We start from the raw sequence: 26,443 nt of genomic DNA, 5'->3' as shown, positions 1-26,443 counted from the left end.
CCGGAGGGCTGATTTATCACCCTCAGCCGGAACTATGGAAACTGTTTGTCTGGCCCCTGAGGGGCACTAGTTCATAGATTCTGGTCTCACAACTAAGGTTGTAGACACCACGTTGAATGTTAGAACACTATCCATGAGGAAATTGTATGGGCTCAAGTGGTAACTTTTTGATTTGTGGTGTGAGGAGCGTCAGCAAGACCCAGTGAACTGTGCAATAGCTACAGTCCTGGAGTTCTTAAAAGGATGTTTCTCAGTGGGGTGTGCTCCTTCTACAATCAGGGTTTATGTTGCCGGCAATTTGGCCAGCCATGCCCTTGTTGATGGAGCGTCCGTGGGCAACATTCTCTAACTTTGAGGTTTATGCGTGTTGTCAGGCGGGTGAGGCCAATTTGCAGGCTGCGCATACCTTCCTGGGACCTTACTGTGGTCCTGGAAGGTCTGTCAGGGGCCTCATTTGAGCCCTTAGAGTCAGCCTCTGAGAAGCTTCTCACTCTAAAGGTAGCTCTTCTGCTGGCCCTGACATCACTCAAGCAAGTAGGAGATCTACAAACTGTCTCTGTTGCCCCTTCCTGCCTTGACTTTACCCCTGGATTTGCCAAGGCCTTATTATATTCCTAAAGTGCCTGGATCTGCTGCCCAGCCTGTGGTGTTGCAGGCTTTCTGCCCTCCTCTGTTCCTCACACTGGAGCAAGAGAGAATGCACCTGCTGTGTCCAGCTCTCTGTACTTACGTCCACCACTCCAGCCAGTGGCGTAAGTCAGTGCAGCTGCTGGTCTGCTTCGGCAGTGACAGTAGAGGTGATGCCGTGTCGATGCAGCGTATCTCTAATTAGATAGTGGAAGCAATCTCTATCACTTATGAGGTGCGTGGTCTCGCTACGCCTCTGGGCATAAGTACTCATTTCACTAGAGGGGTCGCTTCCTCAAAGGCTTTGTCCAATGGCTTATCCTTACAGGACATGTGTGCTGCTGCAGGTTGGTCTACGCCACACACATTCATTCGTTATTACAGCCTGGATATTCATTCCGCCCCAGGCTCGAGTGTCTTGCAGTGACGCTTGGGCTTGGGTCTTTTTGAACAGGATCAACCCTCGGTATGACGGAGTGGGTATTCTCGTTCCCATAGCGTTCCCATAATGTGGCGTTCCCTTTGAAAGGGAACGTTTGGGCTATGCATGTAACCCTGTTCCCTGAGAAGGGAACGAGACATTGCGTAGCTTTGTCATACCAGGGCAGGCCTGTTAATTGCATCTTCACTTCAGATAATAGAGGCTGACGGCACGGTTCACAGGTGCCATATATATATATATATATATATATATATATATCATGCGACGCACTTAAATGCCACGTCACCTGATCACGGCAGGCCTATAAATAGGCATGATGTTACACAAGCGTCAGATGCCGAGGGTGCTCCCCCCATAGTGTTATGCTAAACGTAACATCTCGTTCCCTTGTCAGGGTACAGGGTTACATGTGTAACCCAGAAGTTTTTGCAGAAGCCTTATAGTTTGGTGTCAAAATTTGCTGGTATTTCACGCTGTTAATTATTCCCTCCACCCTGATTATGCCCCAGTTCCAGCGCAAGAAAAACAGCCCCAAAGTATGATGCTGCCACCACCATGGTGTTCTTTTGCTGTGTTCTGACATGATTGGACTTCATTTCATTTTTTGTTAAATTTTTTTTACATCACAAAAACCTGCCATTTTAGGGATATGTAGACTTTTTATTTCCACTCATTATAGAGTGAATAAATTCACCTGGATATTATAGTTGTAAAACTAAAAATCTTTCTAACACACAACAATGCTTGACTGTAGAAGAGTGATTTAGAATCTCACTATTGGGTGTTAGCCAGAAGAGAATGAGATCCCTTTTGAGTCAGATTCTTCTCAAGGTTTCTTCCTCATGTTATGTCAGGAAGTTAAAAAGCGATTAGTCACTCAGGCGAACAGTAACTGGTAGGTGTTTCTTTCCGGATTTTTTTAGTTGAAACTAGTTTTAGCACCGATTGTCAGATAGAAGCTGTAACTGCACTTCCTAGTTGCTACAAGCTGTTTACACGTTGCTAGATTAAAGCTAATTCCGGTATCCATATTCAGTTTTGGCCGGGAGTCGCTCGTTCACGTGACTCTGTACTCTTTGTTTTACTAATTAAAGAGGGGTGCTCAGCTGGGATGCACCACAGTATTTAAGAATTAAGAAGCGCTGAGGTGGAAGCGTCAGCCCTTGTCGTGTGAAGACTGAGCTTGTGTAAAGACCTGCGAGTCTACCTGCGCAAGTCCATCAAGCAAGAACACCGACAAGACACCACTTACGCTGCTAAGTATAATTTTTTCTCCCATTATTCCTCTTGCTGTTTACCTGTTTACACACTAACATGTGTTATCAGTTTATCCCTGTTATTTGCCACAGGCACAGACCACGGCACACTCCCAGAAAAGTATGCAACTTGGACAACCCATGCTCTCTGAATGTGGGCTCTGCAGGTTCCCTCTCGTTCTCTATCGGACTTTGGAACTGCCAGTCTGCCTTCAACAAGGCAGATTTCATTCCTGCCTTTGCAACATACTCCAACTTCAGTGTGCTGGCTCTGACTGAGACCTGGATCCATACTGAGAACACTGCCACACTCGCTGCCCTAGCCTCCAACTACAACTTCTCCCATACCTCACGTCCCAACAGATGAGGGGGTGGTACAGGTTTGCTTCTCTCAAAAACATGGAAATTTACCTGTCTTTCTCCCTCTTGTTCATACACTTCCTTTGAATTTCATGCTGTTACAGTCACTGACTCTGCCAAAATGCACTTTCTTGTTGTTTACCGTCCTCCAGGTCAACTGGGGAAGTTCAGTGATGAATTTGAAACGCTATTTTCCCCTAACCCGGATGATGAAACTCCTTTTGTGGTCCTTGTTGGCTTCAACATTCATCTAGACAAGTCACATGCAGCTGACTTTCTTGTTCTCCTTCCCACAATTGACCTCAAGCAGTTCACCACACCAGCAACCCACAAAGCCGGCAAACAGCTCGAACTCATCCTCACTTGTAACTGCACCACACACAATCTTAATTACTCCTAAAAATTACTCCTCTCCACACCTCTGACCATTTCTTTATCCAGTTCTTTATTTCTCTCCCCTCACCACCTTCACTGTCTCCACCCTCTATCTCTTTTCATCTTCGCTCTCTTTCCTCCTCACACTTCTCCTCCATTGTTACAACCTTACTTCTGTCTGATAGCCACCTCTCCTCACAGGACTTAAACATCGCAACTGACATGCTATGTTCCACTCTAACATCTGCTCTTGACAGAATCTGTCCCCTAACCACAAGACCTGTTTGCACGTCACCCTCTAGCCCTTGGCTCTCAGAAGCTCTGCGTAACAACCGGGCCAAAGTAAGAGCATCTGAAAGGAAATGACGTAAATCTAACAATCCGACTGACCTAACCAATTACCAGACACTTCTCTCCTCTTTCTCCAATAGCATCTCCACTGCTAAAGCCACATACTACCAAGAGCAGATTGGCAGTTCTCCCAACACCCGCACTCTCTACAAAACCTTTTCTTCTCTTCTTTGTCCCCCTCCTCCCCTTCCCTTCCTCTCTCACTGCAGATGACTTTGCCACTTTCTTTTCCAAAAGGTTACATCAATCAGGAACCAGTTCTCAACCCCAGACCTGCATAGACCGGCTCCTCCTCCATGTAACTCCAAACTGGCCTCCTTCACTCCTCTCTCAGAGACTGATCTCTCAAAACTCCTCCTCTCTAGCTGTCCCACAACCTGTCCTCTTGACCCTATCCTTTCTCACCGTCTTCAGTCCATCTCTCCCACGCTATTACCTGCACTCACACACATCTTTAACATATCCCTCTCTACTGGCATATACCCAACCTCATTTAAGCAGACCTGGGTTACCCCACTGCTTAAAAAAACATCACTTAACCCTGCTGTAGTTGACAACTAAAGACCTGTTTCCCTCCTCCCTTTTCTTTCCAAAACACTTGAAAGAGCTGTTTTTAATCAACTCTCCAATTTTCTCACACAGAACAACCTCCTGGACACCAAGCAATCTGGTTTCTAGAGCAATCACTTCGTGGAAACTGCTCTGCTTTCCATCCCTGTAGCCTTACAACTAGCAAGAGCAACCTCTAGATCATCTGTCCTCATCCTACTCAATCTCTCTGCTGCTTTCAACACTGTGAACCATCAGATCCTCCTGTCAACTCTCTCCAGCCTGGGCATCACTGGAACGGTTCTGCGCTGGGAGGAATCATATCTCTCAGACAGATCCTTCAAGGTATTGTGGAGGGGAGGTATTTATGAAACTAAGCAACTCACAACTGGTGTTCCACAGGGGTCAGTTCTGGGTCCACTGCTCTTTTCTATCCACATTACATCTCTGGGGCAGGTGATTGAGTCTCATGGCTTCTCATATCATTGCTATGCTGATGACACCCAGCTCCATTTGTCCTTCCATCCTGACGTACCATCCATCTCTGTACGAATCTCTGCTTGCCTGTCGGACATCTCGGTCTGGATGAGGGAACACCACCTTAAGCTCAACCTGGCAAAATCTGAGCTTCTTGTCATCCCAGTCTGTCCCTCAATCAACCACAACCTCACTGTACAGCTCGGCTCAACCACACTCTAGCCAACCAGGACGGCCAGGAACCTTGGGGTGATTCTTGATGACAGCTTGACTTTTACAGACCACAACAACTGCACGCTCCTGTAGGTTCATCCTGTACAATATCAAGAGAATCAGACCCTACCTCACAGAACAAGGCTCTTGTTATCTTAAAACTGGACTACTGCAACTCACTACTCTCGAGCCTCCCAGCCAGCTCCATCAAACCCCTTCAGATGATTCAGAATGCAACAGCATGCCTCTTCTTCAACCAGCCCAAGAGAAACCATGTCACACCCCTCTTCATCTCCTTCCACTGGCTTCCTGTAGCTGCTCGCATCAAATTCAAGGCCTTGATGCTCACCTACAAGACCTTGTCTGGATCAGCACCCTCCTACCTCAACTCTCTCTTGAAGGCTTACGTTCCCTCACGCAATCTGCGATCGATGCTATCAATCAACGACCTACGCTTAATAGTACCTACTCAGCGTGGCTCAAGGTCCCTTTCAAGAACATTCAAACTAGCTGTTCCTCAGTGGTGGAATGAACTTCCAACCTCAGAATCTGTCACCATCTTTAAGAAACAGCTAAAGACCCACCTCTTCCATGAACACCTAACCAACCCATAAAATAAATAAATAAATAAATAAAATCTTACTTTAAACTTACACCTCTACTCTGCGCACTTTGCTTCTTCTGGAACTCAATTAATGTATCTTGTATGGTAGCACTACTTGTACTGTTCTCTGACACACACACACATACATACATACATACATATATCATACTACAAATCTAGGGAAATGTACTGTACAAGTAGCAAAACTTTCACATAGTACATAAAGTTTCCAAAGCTAAATGACAAAATTCACGCTTCAGCTGTGCAAGCGAAGTCCTTCTGAACCTTGAGGAGGTCCAGTATACAGTCCCCTCTGAAACTATTGGAACGGCAAGGCCAATTCATTTTTTTTATGGGGTTTTTTTCTGTAGACTAAAGACATTTGAGTTTGAGAAAAAAGATTAATATGAGAGAGACATTAGAATTTTAGCTTTATTTCCTGGTATTTATATGTAGGTGTTAAATGACATAGAATGTAGCAAATTTTGTATTAGACCACCCAATTTTTAAGTAAGAAAAAATATTGGAACATGTAACTGACAGGTGTTTCTTGTTACCCAAATTTGTCATTTTAGCTTGCTTGTTTAGACAAGAAAAAGTTCTGAACACCTACTCTTGGATGTACCCTTCAATTTCACCTGTGAAGACTGCATTTTTTGTTTAAAAAAAAAAAGGATGTGCCACCCTGAAGAACAGAGGACTGTCTATGGGAGAAAAGCAAGCCATTTTGAAGCTGAGAAAACAGGAAAATCAATCAGAGGCAATGCACGAACATTGGGCATAGCCAATACAACAATTTGGAATGTCCTGAGAAAAAAAAACAACTCTGGTGTACTGAGTAACAGACACCCAATGGGTCAGCCAATAAAAACAATAACAGCTGATGGCAGAAACATTGTGAGATCTGTGAATAAAAACCCAAATACAACAGTTAGTGACATCATCAACAACCTCTATAGTGCAATCTGTAAATTGCTAGACAATTTAAACAGAAATGCATTCCAAATTAATTGGGAGGAATCATGCAGCAAGACAATGATCCAAAACACATGCAACGCAACAAAGGACTTTATCGCTTTGGAAAAATGGAAGGTTTTCACTGGCCAAGTCAATCACCAGACTCTAATCCAGTTGAGCGTGCATTTCACCTTCTGAAGAAGAGACTGGAGGGTGAAACTCCCTGAAACAAGCAACAACTGAAAGAGGCTGCAGTAAAAGCCTGGATAAACATATCCACACTGGAAACCCGGATAAGTTGATTTTACTTAAAAATTTAAGTAATGTTTACTCGATAGCATAAGTGAACTTAACTTAAAAATTCCATCCCGTCCAAGTTTAATACACTAAATGCTAAGTTAATCAAACTTAAAATCTTTTGTACTATTAATTAGAACATTAAAGTTCAATGCACTAAATTCCAAGTTGATTTAACTCAAAATCATTTGTGATATCAATTGCTCTGTCCAATTACTCAACTCAGTTCCTTAAGTTAAATTAAGTAAACTTTAAATTCATTAAATTACATTTAAAGAATAAAAATAAAAAAAGCAAGCAAATACCAGAAGAAAAAAGAATAATTAAAAAAATATTTAAACTGAAATATTTTCATTTGAAAATACAATACACACAGTCAAGAAAATTCAGTAAAATTATTTGCCAGATTTTACTTCCTAAAGATCTGGTCTTCTGAACAATGTTAGGAAACTTGTCTGTAAACATGTTATTCAAAAAGTGCAACATTACAAAGTTTCTCTTTTTGGTATTGTAGCTGGAATTACACATGGGCGACATGGGGGGGGGGGGGGGGGGTAAGAGTGGGCCCCCCCTCCCATATTACCATCAATTTATTGTAGTCATGGAGTTTCAGATTTGAAAATTGTTTAATACGTATGTATATGTACATCTCCGCGTTGATAGTGGGCAGTAGAACAAAATAAGAGCAGTTACTTTATTGAGATTTGGCCGTAATCAACCAGTAATTTCATTTCCAGTGACTGACGGGAGAAAGTTCCATAAAGAATAGTATGGGATTTATGAATGGCTTGAATATAGTCCCACCATTGATTGGGCTTTTTGTTTCACGTGTCGCGCATTTGGTGGCAATGAGTCTAAGACAGACACATTTCATGTGACTGGATTTACCAACTGGAAAAAAGCCACTGAAAAATGAAGATCAGAAAAGCAGCGTGCACGTTTCTGCTGGGTTAAAAATGAACGGCATGCTGTTTTTGAGTCTTTGCGAGAATGGAGCAGTGACTTTTCAGGTAAATCTACTACATTGAAATCTCTGAGCAACACAAGCTGGAGCTGCCATGCAGAGGCTCTCAAGGCCATACTTGATAACTTTGAGACTTTCGTTGGCAAGTTTAGCGAAACTTCTGAAAACGATGTGCGAGTCAGAGGAAAGGCAAGTAGTCTGCTGACATCTGTGACCCATTTTCACTTTTTGCTCCCTTGCATTTTGATGCGATGAATTCTCATACAGTGCAGTGTACTGTCCAAAGCGTTACAGTCATCCACCTTACATTATACCATTGTAAAAAGCCTAGCATCTTCCGCAATCTCTGCTCTTTTAGCAATGAGAACTGATCATCACTCTCAGCAGCTTTGGGAGTTCACAGTCGAGTTGTGCGATAAGAACAACTTCTGCGGCCCGCAACATGCATGGAGGAGAACAACCAAAGCAACGGTGCCTGGACTGAATTCGGCCTCAGCTCAGGACTATTACAAGGAATTGCTTTTCAGAGTACTGAATAATACTATTAAAGAGATCTGTGAGCGATTTCAGGAAAATTACACTTTGACTGCACTTAATCACATCCTCAGCTCTAATACAGATACTGAAGGGGACCTGACATTTATTTGTCATCACTATGGATTTCCAGAAGAGGAGACAAATGCAGAATTGGCACTTTTCAACGTTATGTCAACTGGAGAAGTGAGTTTTGAACAACGATTATCACTGTTCAGAGAGTCAAAGCTAGTCCACAGTCTAGTAAATGTTGGTAAACATTGGAGGGTTTACTACTCACAAACAGCACCTCGATGTGGAAAATACCCAATAAAAATGAACAGATGAAAAAATGTTCCCTGAACTCGTCTGGTTCAAGTTCAAGCGGGAGAAAACATCCAAAATTGTTTCAAACTATATTTTTATTACTCACAAACGGCCTCTCAATGGAAAATAGAAACAATAAAAACTGGCTAAAACATACTTTCTAACTGCTCATCAACAGCTCCTCGAATTCACTTGCAACCACGAGAAAATGGCTTCCCCTGACTCTGCAACAGCTAACCAGTGGGGAGGCGTGGCCAGGACAAAAAATAATTTTAATCCATTTAACTTAAAGTTATTCACACACTGAAATATTTCTACAAATTAGTAGAATCTACTTACATTTTTATTGTAATGCACTCAAACTTGAATAATTTAAGTATGTTGTAATTAAATTGTTAATTAGATATTAAATCTGGGCTAACAGTGCATCTATTGATCTCAAACCCAAATGTCTTTGATGTATAGCACAAACAAATTAATTGGCCTTGCCATTCCAATAGTTTCAGAGGGGACTGTATTTAAATGTTAAATGCATGTACAGTATTTTTAATGACTGGCAATGTAATAGCTGTCAGATTTGATATAATATCTTGTTATAGAGTAAGTTTATGCTTGATTGCTTTGTGTGTGGCTCCCTTTCAGTACATTGACATGTTTGCTTCCTGTTCTCCTTCACCTGCTCAGTAACCATAAGCCTGTACAATTGTAATTCAAATTGTGACCCAAGTAAATCTTTGGCCCTCAGAAGGGAAGGAAAATGGTCAACAGCTGTTGCAGTGGAATTCATTATTTTTTAAAGTTTGCTGTTAATTAAATAGGTGTATTATTTATTTTTCTTAAAAAATGTTGTATCAAAATTTGCCTATTACCCAAAGACAATTAATATTTAACAGAGAAACAGATACTCACATACATTAACCAGTTGAAGGACGAAAGTAAGACACCGGGCCCATGAGTGAGGAGAGGCAAGGGAACAAGTTTATTGTTGCATGAGATCACACAGTTGAGACGTCCCAAGGATGATCCAAAAGACCAGAGCTGAAGCTCTTCTATTTATACAGTTTTCTTAGGGTCAGGATGACCCAGACATCAGTATGTTTAGAGTTAGCTGTTCCAGAACACCATTACGTACATCAGTTGGCACTGTTGAGCGACCCTTATCATGCAGGTGCAGTTCCGGCTCCAAAATATATTTTGTCTTGTTTCACTCTTTAAAAATAACTTGACCTTGTCTGTGTCGCTTCCTGACTGGATTTTCATCGAGAAAGGACACTTTCCAACACACCATCTCTACTACATTATGAGTAAATTTTATGTTTGTTCTACATTTCTTTTTTTTATGGTGCTTGCATGTACATTACCCTATAATAGTTTTTCATGAAACAGAATATGAAACAGATTAATTTGTTTTCTGCATACACACCAGGCCTCTGTGTGTGTGTGTGTGTCTCTTAGTTGACCTTCTGCCTGTGTGCAGACGTACTCCACCTACGCTCTGAGACCTGCCGCACTTAATCAAATACATGTATTGTTAACCCCCTTCGCATTGCTTATCTGTGTGTTGTGTCTTAGGTGAACATCCGTACATACAGTCCACCAGCCCAGTGAATTCTCAATAAGATTACATATTATTCATACTAGGTCTCCCTCGTGTTTATTTCATGTATATTTTATATACAACAAAAAACTAAGAGTAAAATTAAATGCACTACAAGACTGGAAACATTGACATGACAGGTACAGGCAAATTAACATGGAAGAATTCTATGTTTTAAAAAAGTGAAATCTCATGTTTTAAGTTTTTAAGGTGATAGTTGCTAAAGTAAAAATGTCTTCTTGGCTATAAAAAAAATAATAATAATTTCATATTTATATGCCCACAAATTATAGTGAATTTTAAATGGTGTTTTCCAACAAGGTGAAGACAGCCTCTTACAGCACTACTTCTGATGCAGAAGTGACACTTTAAGCTCTAATGGGATACTGGCTAATGTTGACACCAACTGAATTTAGAAATGAATTGTTTATAAATAAAAAACAAAGCATTAAATTGAACTACTGAATTTTACATATATATATTATATATATATATTTTTCACTCTGTAACTGTGTTTTTTTTCCAAAAGAACCAATTTAGGGATTTCACAGAAACAGAGGTGAATATGCATGCAGTGTGCTTTTGTTTTTATCTGGTAATAATTTTTATATTATTGGCTATTTTTGTAGATTCAAGATACTGTATATAATCCCAGTTAAATCCATTTCAGTTAAAAAAAAAAACAGTTAAAGGAGGTGAAAAATTGTGGAAGACACACACTCTATACATATTTTGGAACCAAAATGTGGATTTTTTTTTTCTAATGATTTTTTTTTTTCATTATGGTTTTGTTGGTGATATATCCATTTGTATAATCAGAATATAGCTGATAAATGAATTATGTTTAAGGAGCTGCATATTTCATTACACTTGTTTTTTATTATTATTATTATTCTTTGGTTTGGTCCACTGACATTGGATTAATTGTAAGGTGGCCCATTAATTAAAATGAGTTTGATACCCCTGGTAATTAAAACCTTAATTATTAGATGACCATTTCATAGATTACGATTATAAATTTTTAATAACTACTTTGGTTTCCTGATGGACTAGTGGTTAGCATGTGGCACTCTCACTCAGACACTGGAAGGTTGCGTGAGCCAGTGCACTCTCAGTGCCGGTCCCAAGACCAGAAAATGGGGAGGGTTGCATCCAGCATAAAACGTGCCAGAATCAAATATGCAGACGGGTGATCCGCTGTTGCTTTCCTGAATGGGTGCAGCTGAAAGAGGAGGAAAAATATTAAAACTACTTTGATTTTCTTTCATTTTGACTTTGATTAAAATGGCTGGTTCCCTTTGTGAAGAATCTGGTTCCCCAGATTCTTGCCTTATGCAGTACCCTGACTTTACATTCAGCCAATGTAATGCCAGGAAGCTGCAGCAAGTCAAAAATCTGTCCGCAACATTGGAAATGTCATGTGATGCTGTGGGGTGGAGCTTCATGAACCTTTAAGATGTTCACATAAAAGAGTACAGAAAAATATTTTCATTTGGCAAAACCATTCATCATGTTCATGGTTATACTGATGTGCCTGTGGCTTTCACTAAGTAAGTTAACGTTGACTTTTTGTTAAATTCAGAAATTGTAGAAGTAATAGTAAGTTGTAGTGAGTGATTAGTCTGTGTTGTTAAAAAATAAGAATGTGAGTTTGAGTTATGTAACTTTGCCTTGATTGTATAAAATGTTTAAATATTTTGTTCTCGTCTGTATGACAGGTGACTCCATGGCAGATCCAATAAAGCCACTTTTCAGTCATAAAGTTGTACATGAAGATGATGATGTTACTTTGTCCTGTAACTACAAAAACTTCAGTGGTAGAGTAGATAGTCTGCACTGGTACAGGCAATATCCAAAATCCAAACCTGAGTTCCTTCTTTACATCACTCCAAGTGGAGTTAAAAGTGCTTCCATCCCACCGCGTCTGTCTGCTGAAGTTGATGATGATGATAATAAAAAACAAGTGGATCTGCTCATCTCCTCTGCTGCTGTATCAGACTCTGCACTATACTACTGTGCTCTGAGGCCCACAGTGACAGGAAATCCATCTGCACTGTACAAAAACTCTGACACAGTTTTGTTATGCTAAAGGCAGAGGTCTATAATTGAAACCCCTTCAAACCATGAGATCAGGATCCCTGAGTCCTGATATTTTTTGCTGATTTCTCAGAATTCTGCATGTCAGCCAATGTTATTATGTATTAACCAAGCTCTACTGTGATATTAAAGTGACATATATGTGTATAAATCTGAAACAATTGCAGATACTTTCATTCGTTCCTAAGCACTCTATAGATGACCAGCTCACACATTTCAGGTGAAATAAAACTGTTACAGTAGCATAAATTCATGAACAGAACATTCCTGTACATCCCTCCACAATTAAGAGTCTTTTTCCAATTTAAGTTTCCAATGCAATCAAATTTACAACAACAAAAAAATTGTTTAACTGCATTATTACAGTAATACTTCTTAACACTCATATTTAAAAATAAACAAAAATGTATTTGCAAATAAGTATCAGTTTGTTTAGATTAGATGAGAGAAAACTAACTAAGTAAATGTAACCTTAGCAATCATTAATACCACTGTAACTATTTAAGAGTATTTAGACTAATGTATAGTTTTATTTGTAGACTTTATTTATTTATTTATTTGTTTTAGTGTGTGGTAGTGGAGTTGTAGTGCAGTGACTCAGGACCAATTGGTACTGCAGAGTTTTATAATGATGGAGGATGCAGGGTTTTACCAGATGATGGGAGGGGGGGTTGAGAAAACAAAATAAAAGCTTAAAGAAGTCCTTTAATATGCTGACAGCATTGCTTTCACTGGACTAGTCATGACAACACTGAGGCCCTCTATAGAAAAGGATGGAGTAGGATGTTCTTTCTGAGGAGGCTCAGGTCCTTTAATGTGTGCACAAGGCTTCTACCAGTCTGTGGCAGCCAATGTTAACATCTTTGCTGTGGTGTGCTGAAGTAGGTGGCATTGGGACTTGTTGACCACAAGTTGTGGTGCCAACAAACTGAGCAATCTGGTGAGGAAAGCCAGCTCTGTGGTGGGGATTGAACTGGACAGTGTGGAGGCAGTGACTGAGAAGAGGATGAGACTAATGCTGAAAGCTATCATGGACAATCCTTCTCGACAACAGTTAATTATCATTTCAGATATTGCACATATATACATCACAGATATTGCACATATATATAAATAAAAAATTACATTGCACATGTACATTTATAAACAGAACTCTAGCATATGTACATACACTCAGATCTATTTAATTGTTTTCTGTTAATAAGCCTACCCTGACTAGATTCTGTTCTACTACTTCGCAGTCATAATTATCTTTTTTCTCCCTCTCTCCTTTCGCCGAGCCCCACACGAATTTATGGAGATACTAGAGATCCAGATCCTTTCTGCCTCTGGATGGAGCTCAAATCTTTTCTAATTCCAGACTGCTGGGACTACGGTTGCTCCTAAGGCCATACAGACTTCATATAAATCCATAATGAACTTTTTCACACTATCTGTTGTTACCCAGATGAGGATAGGTTCCCTTCTGAGTCGGGTTCCTCTCAAGGTTTCTTCCTCTTAAAACATCTTAGGGAGTTTTTCCTTGCCACCGTCGCCACTCAGTGGCTTGCTCAGTTGGGATAAATTCACACCTTTAATATCTGTATACCATGTTGATATTTCTGTAAAGCTGCTTTGAGACAATGTCTATTGTAAAAAGCGCTATACAAATAAAATTGAATTGAATTGAATTGAATTGAATACGGGCTAATCTTGCCACCAGCTGAATTTAGAAATAAGTTGCTTATAAATAAAAAAAATCTTGTGGTTGTAATTAACTGAAAAGATTTTTGAGAAAAAGTGCTAGTCCCTGTTATTCCACTAGGGGGCAAAATAAATCAATAAATTCAACTACTGACAAAATGCGCTAAGTAGGTAAAAAAAAAAAATTGTACAAGATACACACTCTCTATATTTTTTTAACCAAGATGTGGATTTTTATCATTATCAATATATCATTATATCAATATATCAGTACATTCAGAATATAGACTGGACATGGCAGATTGTTGTAAAAATAAATAAATAAATAAAACCAAGATAAATCATGCCAGAACTTTTGCAACCTTTATTGTGAAATTTTAATTTAATAATTAAAATGAAAAATTGATAAGAATCATGGCTTGTATATGTAGCTATTCATTATTCCTTCTACCCTGATTAAAGTCTCAGTTCCAGTTGAAGAAAAAAACGACCCAAAGTGTGATTCTGCCAGCACCGTGCTTCACCATAGGGAGGTTGTTCTTTTGGTTATGTGCTGTTTTTTGTTTTTTTTGTACCAAAAAGTTCAACTTTAACACATAACACATTATTCCACATGGTTTTTTTGGGAGATTGTATTTTTATTATTATTATTTGGATAAAAAAGGCTTCTATATTGCCACACTTGCATCAGAAGTCTGCACCCTTCATCTTGGTCCACTTTCCCCAGTGGCCTAACATAGATCCGAATTATGGATTGTTTGACTACCTGGCACCGTACAATGTCCCACCTGTAAGAAACGTGGGAGAGCCGGATCACATTTGTGCTCTCAGGAATGTTTCATGGGCAGCTCGCATGCCCTCCAAGCACACCACAAGAAATCAAGAGCAGAGCTCCAACCTGAGACCCACAAGGGGGTCTCACCTGCCGAGCTCCAGCCAGAGGTCAATGTAGTGACCTCCTCCCCAGAACCCCAACCTGAGACCTACGAAGTGGTCTCACCTGCCGAGCTAAAAGTTCAACTTTAACACATAACACATTATTCCACGTGGTTTTTTGGGAGATTGTTTTTATTATTATTATTATTTTTATAAAAAATGTTTCCGTCTTTCCACACTATTCCATAGCCCAGCGATATGAAGAATTTGGGAGATTTCTGTCACTTGGGAGCAACCAGTACTTGCCAGAAATTGTTGCAATTCTTTTAATGTTGGTGTAGACCACTTGGCAGCCTTCCTGACTAGTTTAATCCTGATCTTCTCATCAATTTTACAGAGACATGCTGTTCTTAGTAATGTCACTGTCATGCCATATTTCTCAATTTGCTTATTATTGTCTTTACAGGTTTCCATGGAATATCCAATCTTCTGATTCATATTTTTCAGTGAGAACCTGTACCTGCTTTGTCAGCTCTTTGTGTATCATGGCTTTTCCAGTTGAATGTTATCAAGATGTCAGGAAAATCCTATAGAAACTGCTGCATTTTATTTGGGGATAATCAGTCACTTTAATTGTTGACTAATTGATGGCTGATTGACCAATTACAATTTAACATGAGTTTGAATCTGATTGGTTAAAAAAAAAAAAAACACATTCCCAATTATAAAAGGGTGTGCACACTTATGCTAGCTGGCTATTGGAAGTTTTTTGTCCCCCCCCCCCCCCCCCCCCACCCCACAAAAAAAAAAAAAAAACATTTCTAGGTGTTTGTCATGTTATGTTTATATGTTGCAATTTCACAATAAAGGTGACAGGTTCTGACATGATTTAACTTGCCATTTTAACAGGGGTGTGTAGAATTTTTATATCCATTGTAGCTGATAAATTAACAAAGTTTAGAGTTGTTACTGTTATGTATGTATTTATTTATTTTATTGTTTGGCCCACTTGACATTGGACTAACGCTAATGTGAATAAAATATAATATAAATAAAGACCTTAATTATTACGAGCCCTATTTTATATTACGATCATAAATAATCAAATCAATAAACTTGTGCTAGAATCAAAATGTGCAGACGGGTGATCCGCTGTGTCATCCCTGAAGGGCAGCAGTCAGAGAGGAAAATAATTATAACTTTCTTTTATTTTGTCCTCGATTAAAATGGCTGGTTCCCTATGTGAAGAAACAAGTTCCCCAGATTCTTCACTTGATGCAGTATCCTGACTTTACATTCAGCCAATCATCAGCGACATGGGAGATGTCATGTGATGCTGTGGGGTGGAGCTTCATGAACCTTTCGGATATTTACATAATAGAGTACAGAAAGACCTTTTATGTAAATAAGAATATTTTCATTTGGCAAGACCATTCATCATGTTCTTGGTTATGCTGGTGTGCCTGTGGCTTTCACTAAGTAAGTTAACATTGACTTTTTGTTAAATTCAGAAATTGTAGAAGTAATAGTAAATTGTAGTGAGTGATTAGTCATTAGTCAAGAATGTGAGTTTGAGTTATGTAACTTTGCCTTGATTGTATAAAATGTTTAAATATTTTGTTCTCGTCTGTATGACAGGTGACTCCATGACAGAAGCAATAAAGCCACTTTTCAGTCATAAAGTTGTACATGAAGATGATGATGTTACTTTGTCCTGTAGCTACAGAGACTTCAGTGGTACTGTAGAGAATCTGCAATGGTACAGGCAATATCCAAAATCCAAACCTGAGTTCCTTCTTTACATCTTTCCAAACGGAGTTAAAAGTGACCCCATCCCACCGCGTCTGTCTGCTGAAGTTGATGATGATGATAAAAAACAAGTGGATCTGCTCATCTCCTCTGCTGCTGTATCAGACTCTGCACTATACTACTGTGCTCTGAGGCCCACAGTGGCAGGAAATCCATCTGTGCTGTACAAAAACTCTGACACAGTTTTGTTATGCTAAAGGCAGAACAACTGATAAAGGTCTATAACTTAAACCCCTTCAGACCAGGAGCCCTGCTAATTTTTGCTGCTCTCTCTCTCTCTCTGTGTCTATCTGTCTGTCTGTCTGTTAATTTATCTACACTATGGACATCATATTGTTGTATCAGAGTTTTATGTTTTTTATTGACACATAACACAGGCTCAGAAAAAACTTTTCTGTAAAATATTCAAATAAAATATATTTACAGCATTATTTCTAAATTACTGGTTATGAAAAAGTACAACTTTCTCAGAATTCTGCAGTTATTACGTATTAAATCTGGAACAATTACAGATGCTTTCTTTCCTTCTGAAGCACTCCACCTTAGATGAACAGCTCACATATTTCAGGTGAAATAAAACTGTTACTGCAGTATAAATTCATGAGCAGAACATTCCTGTACATCCCTCCACTCTACAGAGTCTCTGTGCAATTACAACTTTATCAAAGCAATCAAATTTACAAAAATATAATTGTTTAAATTACAGATGCACCGATGTGTCGGCCGATAAAGGCAATTTTATATGCTATGGGCCGATAGTTTAGAAACATCAGATGATCAGGGCCGATTATATCCTATCAATCAAAAGAGGGCGGGAAAACACATGAATTTTGTTCTGTGGGTAAAGATGTCTCTTGTGTGGAATGAGGATGAAACTGCAGTGTGTAATCTCTGTAATCTCTGCACTGGTAATATTTTACACCGGACTCTGCAGCAGTGAAGCGGGAGTTTCAGCATCCAGTCTATTTCTTTTTTGATTTTTTTTGCTGTGCTGCTCGCGCTGAATTAATGGGCCAGTACACCATTGGAAGATTTAAATGAAGCTGAGTTGACAAAAAAGTATATATTGCACAGAAAAATATATTTGTAGAGTAGTATATTTCACATCCAGTTAATGTTAATATATTAAAAAAGTTTATATTATATGTTACCAGTTTGATGTTCAATGATGAAGTGGAAATGCCTTTGTTTGTAGTGAGTGAATGTGAGCCTGTCACGATTTCCCCTCGTGCTAAGCACTGGAGCACGCAGCGCTCTCCGAAGAACAAGTTTGCGCTTTCAGGTTTCAGAGACAACAACTTTCTTTACTTCTGACACGTGTGTTTTTTGACTTCTGACCTGTCACCGCCCCTGTATTGTCATTGGTTGTTTCTCAAATGTGTCATTAGTCTCAGCTGTTTTGTGTTTCACCCCGATTACGTTTGTCATTTAAACCCCTTGTGTCTCTTTGTACTTCGCAAAGTATTATGTGAGTTTTCCAGATACCAAGCGTTTGTTCCTCGTTTCATGTGTTGTAGTATAGATCTTGTTCTCGCCCTCGTTCTTCGATTCTGCTTTGCCCTGTTTATGCCCGTATGCAGATCACCTGACCCATTGCCTGTTTTTGACCATGCTATTGCCTCACGTATTGGATTTGTCTGCCTGTCTCTAAAGCTCTTATCTGCATTTGCATCCATCTCAATGTCCATTACGTGCGTAATTTGACAGAGCCTAACAGGAGGTTTTTTAGAATTCAGTCAATTCATTCTGTTAATATGAATGAATAACATTCAATAAGTTAAGAAAGCTTACTTTAATCTTCAGAATTTAGTTAATGTGAACTATCGGTATCGGCCGATGTCACTCTGAATAATCGGTTATCGATATCGGCTGAGAAATTTAGTATCGGTGCATCTCTAATTATTACAGTAATACTTCTTAACACTCAATTTAAAAATATACAAAAATGTATTTGCAAACAAGAATCAGTTTGATGAAATTAAGTGGCATAAGAACTAAGTAAATAAGGTAGCAAGAGCAACCCTTACGACTAGCAAGAGCAACCTCTAGATCATCTGTCCTCATCCTACTTGACCTCTCTGCTGCTTTCGACACTGTGAACCATCAGATCCTCCTGTCAACTCTCTCCAGCCTGGGCATCACTGGAACGGTTCTGCGCTGGGTGGAATCCTATCTCTCTGACAGATCCTTCAAGGTATCATGGAGGGGAGGTATTTCTGAAACTCAGCAACTCACAACTGGCGTTCCACAGGGGTCAGTTCTGGGTCCACTCCTATTTTCCATCTACACTACATCTCTAGGGCAGGTGATTGAGTCTCATGGCTTCTCATATCATTGCTATGCTGATGACACCCAGCTCCATTTGTCCTTCCAGCCTGAAGATCCATCCGTCTCTGCACGCATCTCTGCTTGCCTTTTGGACATCTCGGTCTGGATGAAGGAAAACCATTTTAAGCTTAACCTGGCAAAATCTGCGCTTCTTATGATCCCAGCCTGTCCCTCAATCAACCACAACCTCACTGTACAGCTCGGCTCACTCACACTCATGCCAACCAGGACGGCCAGGAACATTGGGGTGATTCTTGATGACGGCTTGACCTTTACAGACCATATCTCAGCAACTGCAAGGTCCTGTAGGTTCATCCTGTACAACATCAAGAAATCCGACCCTACATCACCGAACAGGCCACACAGATACTAGTCCAGGCTCTTGTTATCTCTAAACTGGACGACTGCATCTCACTGCTTTCAGGCCTCCCAGCCAGCTCCATCAAACCCCTTCAGATGATTCAGAATTCAGCGCGCCTCGTCTTCAACCAGCCCAAGAGAACCCATGTCACACCCCTCTTCATCTCCCTCCACTGGCTTCCTGTAGCTGCCTGCATCAAGTTCAAGGCCTTGATGCTCACCTACAAGACCTTGTTCGGAACAGCACCCTCCTACCTCAACTCTCTCCTGAAGGCCTACGTTACCTCTCGCAATCTGCGATCGATTAGCGACTGACGTTTAGCAGTTCCAACTCAGCGTGGCGCAAGGTCCCTTTCCAGAACCTTCACGCTAACTGTTCCTCAGTGGTGGAATGAACTTCCAATCTCAATCCGGACCGCAGAATCTCTCACCATCTTCAAAAAACAGCTAAAGACCCACCTCTTCCATGAACACCTAACCAACTCATAATAAAAAAAATAAATAAATAAAAAAGAAATACATAAATAAATTGCGCTTACACCTCTACTCTGCACTTTGCTTCTTCTGGAATTCAATTAATGGATCTTGTATGGTAGCACTACTTGTATTGTTCTCTGCCTGATATATCGCTTTGCTTGTATTTTTCTCATTTGTAAGTCGCTTTGGATAAAAGCGTCTGCTAAATGAATAAATGTAAATGTAAATGTAAATAAATGTAACCCTAGCAGCCATCAATACCACTGTAACTATTTAAGAGTATTTAGACTAATGTATAGTTTTATTTGAAGACTGTTAAAATCCCCTTAGTAACAGGCCTGTCAAAGTACTGACATAATGTGCCTAATGTTAAAGATCCTGAATATGATCATCTACACAATACCACCTTAAGTACAGGCCTTTATATGAAAGTTCAAACAATAATGATTATAGGAAATCAATATGTTTGCTACAAAAAGTAAAACAGTCAATGACATGAAATTACACTACAGTGAGACTGTAACAATGTCATTGTCATGTGATACTGCGGGGTGGAGCTTCATGAACCATCATGAGTTTAACATGTCAGAGTACAGAAAGACCTCTAAATGCTTTCATCCAGCAAAGACCATTCATCATGTTCCCCATTATATTCATGTGTCTGTGGCTTTCACTAGGTGAGTTTCCATTTAAATGAAAACTGTTCAATTAGTGATTATTTAGTGAATGTGGTGTTAAAATATGTCTGACTCATGTACATTGGCAAAGTATTCTATTCTCTATGACAGGTGATTCAATGGCAGATCCAATAAAGTCACTTTTCCCTCATAAAGATCAATATGAAGGTGATAATGTTACCCTGTCCTGCAGCTACAGTGGTACTGTAAGAACCCTGTACTGGTACAGACAATATCCAAAATCCAAACCTGAGTTCCTTCTTTACATCTATCCAAACGGAGATAAAAGTGCTTCCATCCCACCGCGTCTGTCTGCTGAAGTTGATGATGATGATGATAAAAAACAAGTGGATCTGCTCATCTCCTCTGCTGCTGTATCAGACTCTGCACTATACTACTGTGCTCTGGAGCCCACAGTGACAGGAAATCCATCGGCACTGTACAAAAACCTTGACACGGTTTTGTTATACTGAATGCAGATCAACTGGTAAAGTCTAAGCACATAACAGATATGGTGAACAACTGTGAGGTGTACAACAAACATAAAAGATACATTATTTATTTATTTATTTATTTTTATATTTTGTCATTCACACATATAACCTTCTAGCGCCATTGTAGTCAGTTTGCTCTTTGAGCAGAATTAGCAGCCTTTGGACTGTGGATAGTTCTATGAGATAGTTCTGAGTAGTAGATGCAGAGTGTTTCTTTTTTGTCTATATTGCTCATTTCATTCAGTGCTTTTATGTCTATAAATCCTGCAGAGATGTTAGATATGAGATTTGTATTTTAATCTACACCGGATTTTTAGTTACTAATGTTATATGACTTAAAATTAGTCATTTTTCCTGGTTTAAAAGGCTGTATTCTACTGGAGAAAATCTAATTGGAGCAACATACGTTTTAAAATGATTGTCAACTTAACAACTTGTGTTCATAACTATGGTAATTTAGTACATTTAAATTCTTAAAACACTTAAATTCCTTTTAAATAATGTGAAATAAAAGTGTGCGTTTGTGTGTGCGTGTGTGTGTGTGTGTGTGTGTGTGTGTGCGTCATATTTTTGGCTGGATGTGTGTGTGTGTGTGTGTGTGTGTGTGTGTGTGGAATGCACATGACCATACTATGTCTGAGAACATGTGTGTGTGTGTGTGTGTGATATTTTTGGTTGGATGTTTACGTTAATTCATTATTTATTATTTTATCATCCTTATGTGTTTGTGTGTGTGGTGTGTGTGTGTGTGTGTATGGTGTGGTGTGTGTGTGTGATATTTTTGGTTGGATGTGTACGTTAATTCATTATTTATTATTTTATCATCCGTGTGTGTGTGTGTGTGTGTGTGTGTGTGTGTGTGTGTGGTGTATGTGTGTGTGTGTGCGTGCGTGTGATATTTTTGGTCGGATGTGTACTGAAATTCATTATTTATTATTTTATCATCCTTATGTATGTGTGTGTGTGCGTGCATGTGTGTGTGTGCTATTTTTGGTTGGATGTATATGGAAATTCTTTATTTATTATTCTATCATCCTTGCGTGTGTGTATGTGTGTTTGTGTGTGTGTGTGTGTGCGTGTGATATTTTTGGATCTGTACGGAAATTCATTATTTATTATTTTATCATGCTTGTGTGTGTGTTTGTGTGTGTGTGGTGCGTGCGTGCGTGCGTGCGTGTGTGTGTGTGTGTGATATTTTTAGTTGGATGTTTATGTTAATTCATTATTTATTATTTTATCATCCTTATGTGTGTGTGTGTGTGTGTGTGGTGTGTGTGTGTGTGGTGTGTGCATGCATGCATGCGTGCGTGTGTGTGTGATATTTTTGGTTGGATGTGTACGGAAATTCATTATTTATTATATCATAATATGATATTATACATTATTATTTTATCCTCCTTATGTGTGTGTGTGTGTGTGAGTGTGTGTGTTTGTGTGTGTGTGGTGTATGTGTGTGTGTGGTGTTTGTGTGTGTGTGTGTGTGATATTTTTGGTTGGATGTGTACGTTAATTCATTATTTATTATTTTATCATCCTTATGTATGTGTGTGTTTGTGTGTGTGTGTGTGTGTGTGTGTGGTGTGTGGTGTGTGTGTGTGTGTGTGTGTGTGTGTGTGATACTTTTGGTTGGATGTGTACGGAAATTCATTATTTATTATTTTATCATCCTTACGTATATGTGTGTGTGTGGTGTGTGGTGTGTGTGTGTGTGTGTGGTGTGTGTGTGCGTGTGGTGTGTGGTCTGGGTGTGTGTGTGTGTGTGTGTGTGTGTGTGTGTGTCTGGAATTCACCGGAAAAACTATAAGAATGAACATGCAACAATAATTAACATTAACCTTTTGACCTAGGCCTAACTCAGGAAAGCAAAAATCGACCTATACAAGGGATATGCGCGGGAAAGCTATCGGTATGAGCGTGTAACGATAATTATCATGAACCTTTTGACCTAGGCCTGACTCATGAGTGTTAGAATAAACAGGGGATATTCATGGGAAAACTATAGGAATAGAACATTCAGCAATAATTATCATTAAACTTTTTGACCTAGCCCTAACTCATGAGTGTTTCACAATCTATGGGAAAGGAAGGAACTTGTGTGTGTGTGTCTAGAATACATCGGAACTGGATTTAACATAATTAAAATTGATTATGATGACCCTTTGACCTAGACCTGTCACATCCAGTTAGTGATTTTTAATAGCTTACAAAATATACAAAGTATCTCTCTCTGACTGCCACCATTGTGCCAGTACCAAAACATTCCACTGCCTCGGCCCTCAGTGACTTCCGTCCGGTTGCACTCACCCCCACCATTGCAAAGTGCTTCTAGAAACTGGTCCAATCACACTTAAAATCTTGTCTCCCTGCCACATTGGATCCACATCAGTTTGCCTATTGCCGCAATAGGTCAACAGAGGACGCCATCTCGACTCTGCATTGACCCATCCAGACAGTCGAAACTCATATGTCAGAATGATGTTCACTGACTTCAGTTCAACATTTTGATCTCCAAGCTCAGCCAGCTTGGTATAAGCACTTCACTCTGCAACTAGACTCTGGACTTTCTAACTAACAGGCCCCAGTCTGTTAAGTTAGACAACCTCTTCCCCTCAATCATCACCCTGAACCACCGCGTGCCACAAGGCTGCGTGCTATACCCGCTTCTGTACTCCCTGTTCACCCATGACTGCGCTATTGTTTATGGCTCCAACTCCATAATCAAGTTCGCAGATGACACCACAGTGATTGGCCTGATCAAGGACGACAATGAGACGGCCTATAGAGATGAGGTTCAGCACTTGGCCAGGTGGTGTGCCACAAATAACCTGGAACTTAACATCAAGAAGACAAAAGAGATCATCATGGACTTCAGGCGGACTGGAAGCCAGGCACTCACCCCCATCTACATCAACGGAGCTGTGGTGGAGCATGTGCCTGGTTTCAAGTTCCTTGGCATCCACATCTCAGATGATCTCACCTGGTCCCTTAAAACCTCCACCATAGTTAAAAAGGCGCAGCAGCGCCTTCACTTCCAAAGGAGCCTCAAGAAAGCACACCTGTGTCCTAGGATCCTGGTGGACTTCTATCGCTGTACCATTGAGAGCATACTCACTAAATGCATCTTAGTCTGGTACGGCAACTGCTCTGCTTCCGACCGCAAAGCACTCCAGCGAGTAGTTAAAACTGCCCAACGAATAACCGGCGCCCAGCTACCCACCATTGATAACATCTACCGCAAGCGTTGCCTGGGGCAGGCAAAAAACATCATTAAGGATGCCTTCCACCCTAACAATGGACTTTTCACCCTCCTCCCTTCTGGCAGGCGCTACAGGAGTCTACATTCCCGCACAAGTAGGCTCAGGAAAAACTTCTTCCCCGAGGCTGTGACCCTGCTAAACTCAAACCCTCCACTCTACAATTCCACACCATGCACTATACTGCACTGCTCAGTACTTTATTAGTCAGTTATTTGTTGGATAGTTACTTGCACTATTCATATTTGTATTACCTGTACATTCACACTATTCAACAATGTTCTCTATATATAACATTTAACAATGTTCTCTATATATAACATGTTACTTGCACTATCCATATTTGCATTATCTGAACAACCTCACTGTTTAACTATGTTCTGTACATATATCATCCAACTGTTGATGTCCATACTGTACATACCTCTCATCTGCAATATCTGCTGTCTATATTTTAATATATTCACTGATACTGTATTTTTTTTAACTCCACTGTACATATTACTTGTATTGCACTTACGCTGCAATACGTACTCCTGCACTTTCAGTGTATACGTATATACACATATATACACATACATACATATATATATATCACTATATTCTTGCACTACTGCGTTTCGTTAGCTCTGTACTTGTACTCTGCTTAATGACAGTAAAGTTGAATCTAATCTAATCTAATTCTTAGTTCATGACCTAGTGAACCAACATCAGGATGTATTTATTGATAGAGACTTCTGTAAGTCTCTTTGGATAAGTATATGTATAAATAAAAATACATATAATAGGTATAAATAAACAGTTAACATATGTACAGTATATAATATTATTTAAAATATTAAATACATACATAATATATACATTTAACTCCATTATTACCTCTAGGTTGGAATATTGTAACAACTTGCTGTTCCAGTAGAGACTGAGATTTCAACAAGCTTCAGTTAGTCCAGAAGCAGCCAGTGTCTTTATAGAATTAGGACGTTTGACCATATTATCCTATTTTATCCACGCTATGTTTGCTCCTGTCACAATAAATGGAGCAGACAACAAGGTAAACTCACAGTCTTAACTTTATTGAGCACACATCGGTGACATAACTCATTACTAGGGCAGAAATTACCATTGGGCTTGACTGGGCTCCAGCCCATCCGGAGCCTATTCTGGGAACACTGGGTGTGAGGCAGCGATACAACCTGGATGGAATGGCAGTCCATTGCAGGGCACCATGTTCACACACTCATCCACAGGCAATTTATCTTAGCTGATCCACTAATTTTGGATGGTGGTAGGAAACTGGAGAACCCAGAGGAAACTCACAAACATGGGGAGAACATGCACATCAACCCAAGTTCAGGATCAAACTGGAACCTTGTTCAATGAAGTAATTGCACTATAAAAAGATTAACAAAGCATATTAAACCACTGTATGCCCTTAGTATACCTGATAATCTGTTCTCTCTGTTCTCTGCTCTCTCTCTCTCTCTCTCTCTCTCTCTCTCTCTCTCTCTCTCTCTCTCTGTATCAAGCTGCATTGCTGCTGCCTGGTGTGATGGCCGTGCATGAAACTATGAAATTAGTCTTGTGTTTTCAAGCAATGGAATGACAATCAGATGTTAGTGAGCATCCTGTTTTATTTAAAGAACAGGGATCTATTAGATCTATTAATCAAAGTCTGATCTTCACATCACATGTTTTTGGGAGTGTATCATGGCATGAACAAAGAGATTTTTGAGGACCTCAGAAAAAGAGTTGTTGATGCTCATCAGGCTGGAAAATGTCACAAAACCATCCACTGAAACCACTGAAAGCCACTGCTCTGCAAAAAGAACATTGCAGCCTGTCTGCAGTTTGATAAAGATCATGTAGACAGGCCAGAAGGCTGTTGGAAAAATGTTTTGTTGATGTATGAGACCAAAATAGAATTTTTGGTTTAAATGAGAAGTGTTTTGTCTATAGAAAGGTCAACACTGCATTCCAGCATAAGAACCTTATCCCATCTGTGCAACATGATGGTGGTAGTTTCATGGTTTGGACCTGTTTTGCTGCATCTGGGCTGGGACGGATTGGTATCATTGATGAAACAATATTCTGAATTATATCAACGAATTCTAAAAGAAATTGTCTGTGGTCTGAATCTCAAGACAAAGTGGGACATGCAGCAAAACAAAGACCCTAAGCACACAATTAATTCTACCAAAGAAGAATAAACTCCTGACCTTCATAGAAATGTTGTAGAAGGACCTGAAACAAGCAGTTCATGTGAGGAAACCCACCTACATCCCAGAGTTGTAGCTGTTCTGTACTGAGGAATGGGCTAAAATTCCTCCAAGCCAATGTGCAGTACTGATCAACAGTTACTGGAAACATTTAGTTGCAGTTATTGCTGCCACTTTTGCCACTCACAGATTTGTAATACTGGATCATTCTCCTCAATAAATAAATGATCACGTATAATATTTGTGTCTCCTTTGTTTAA

At 39.7% G+C, this 26,443-nt stretch overlaps 1 pseudogene; it reads left to right on the top strand.

Moving 5' to 3' along the window:
• The first annotated feature begins 1,326 nt into the window (after nt 1–1,326).
• LOC128610630 (uncharacterized) overlaps nt 1,327–26,443 on the top strand; it is a 41,763-nt pseudogene continuing 16,646 nt past the window's right edge.

The sequence above is a fragment of the Ictalurus furcatus genome, chromosome 7, assembly GCF_023375685.1.
Source record: "Ictalurus furcatus strain D&B chromosome 7, Billie_1.0, whole genome shotgun sequence".
Lineage (NCBI taxonomy): Eukaryota > Metazoa > Chordata > Actinopteri > Siluriformes > Ictaluridae > Ictalurus > Ictalurus furcatus.
Note: the sequence above shows the minus strand (reverse complement) of the source record. Positions and strands in the feature narration are given on the sequence as shown.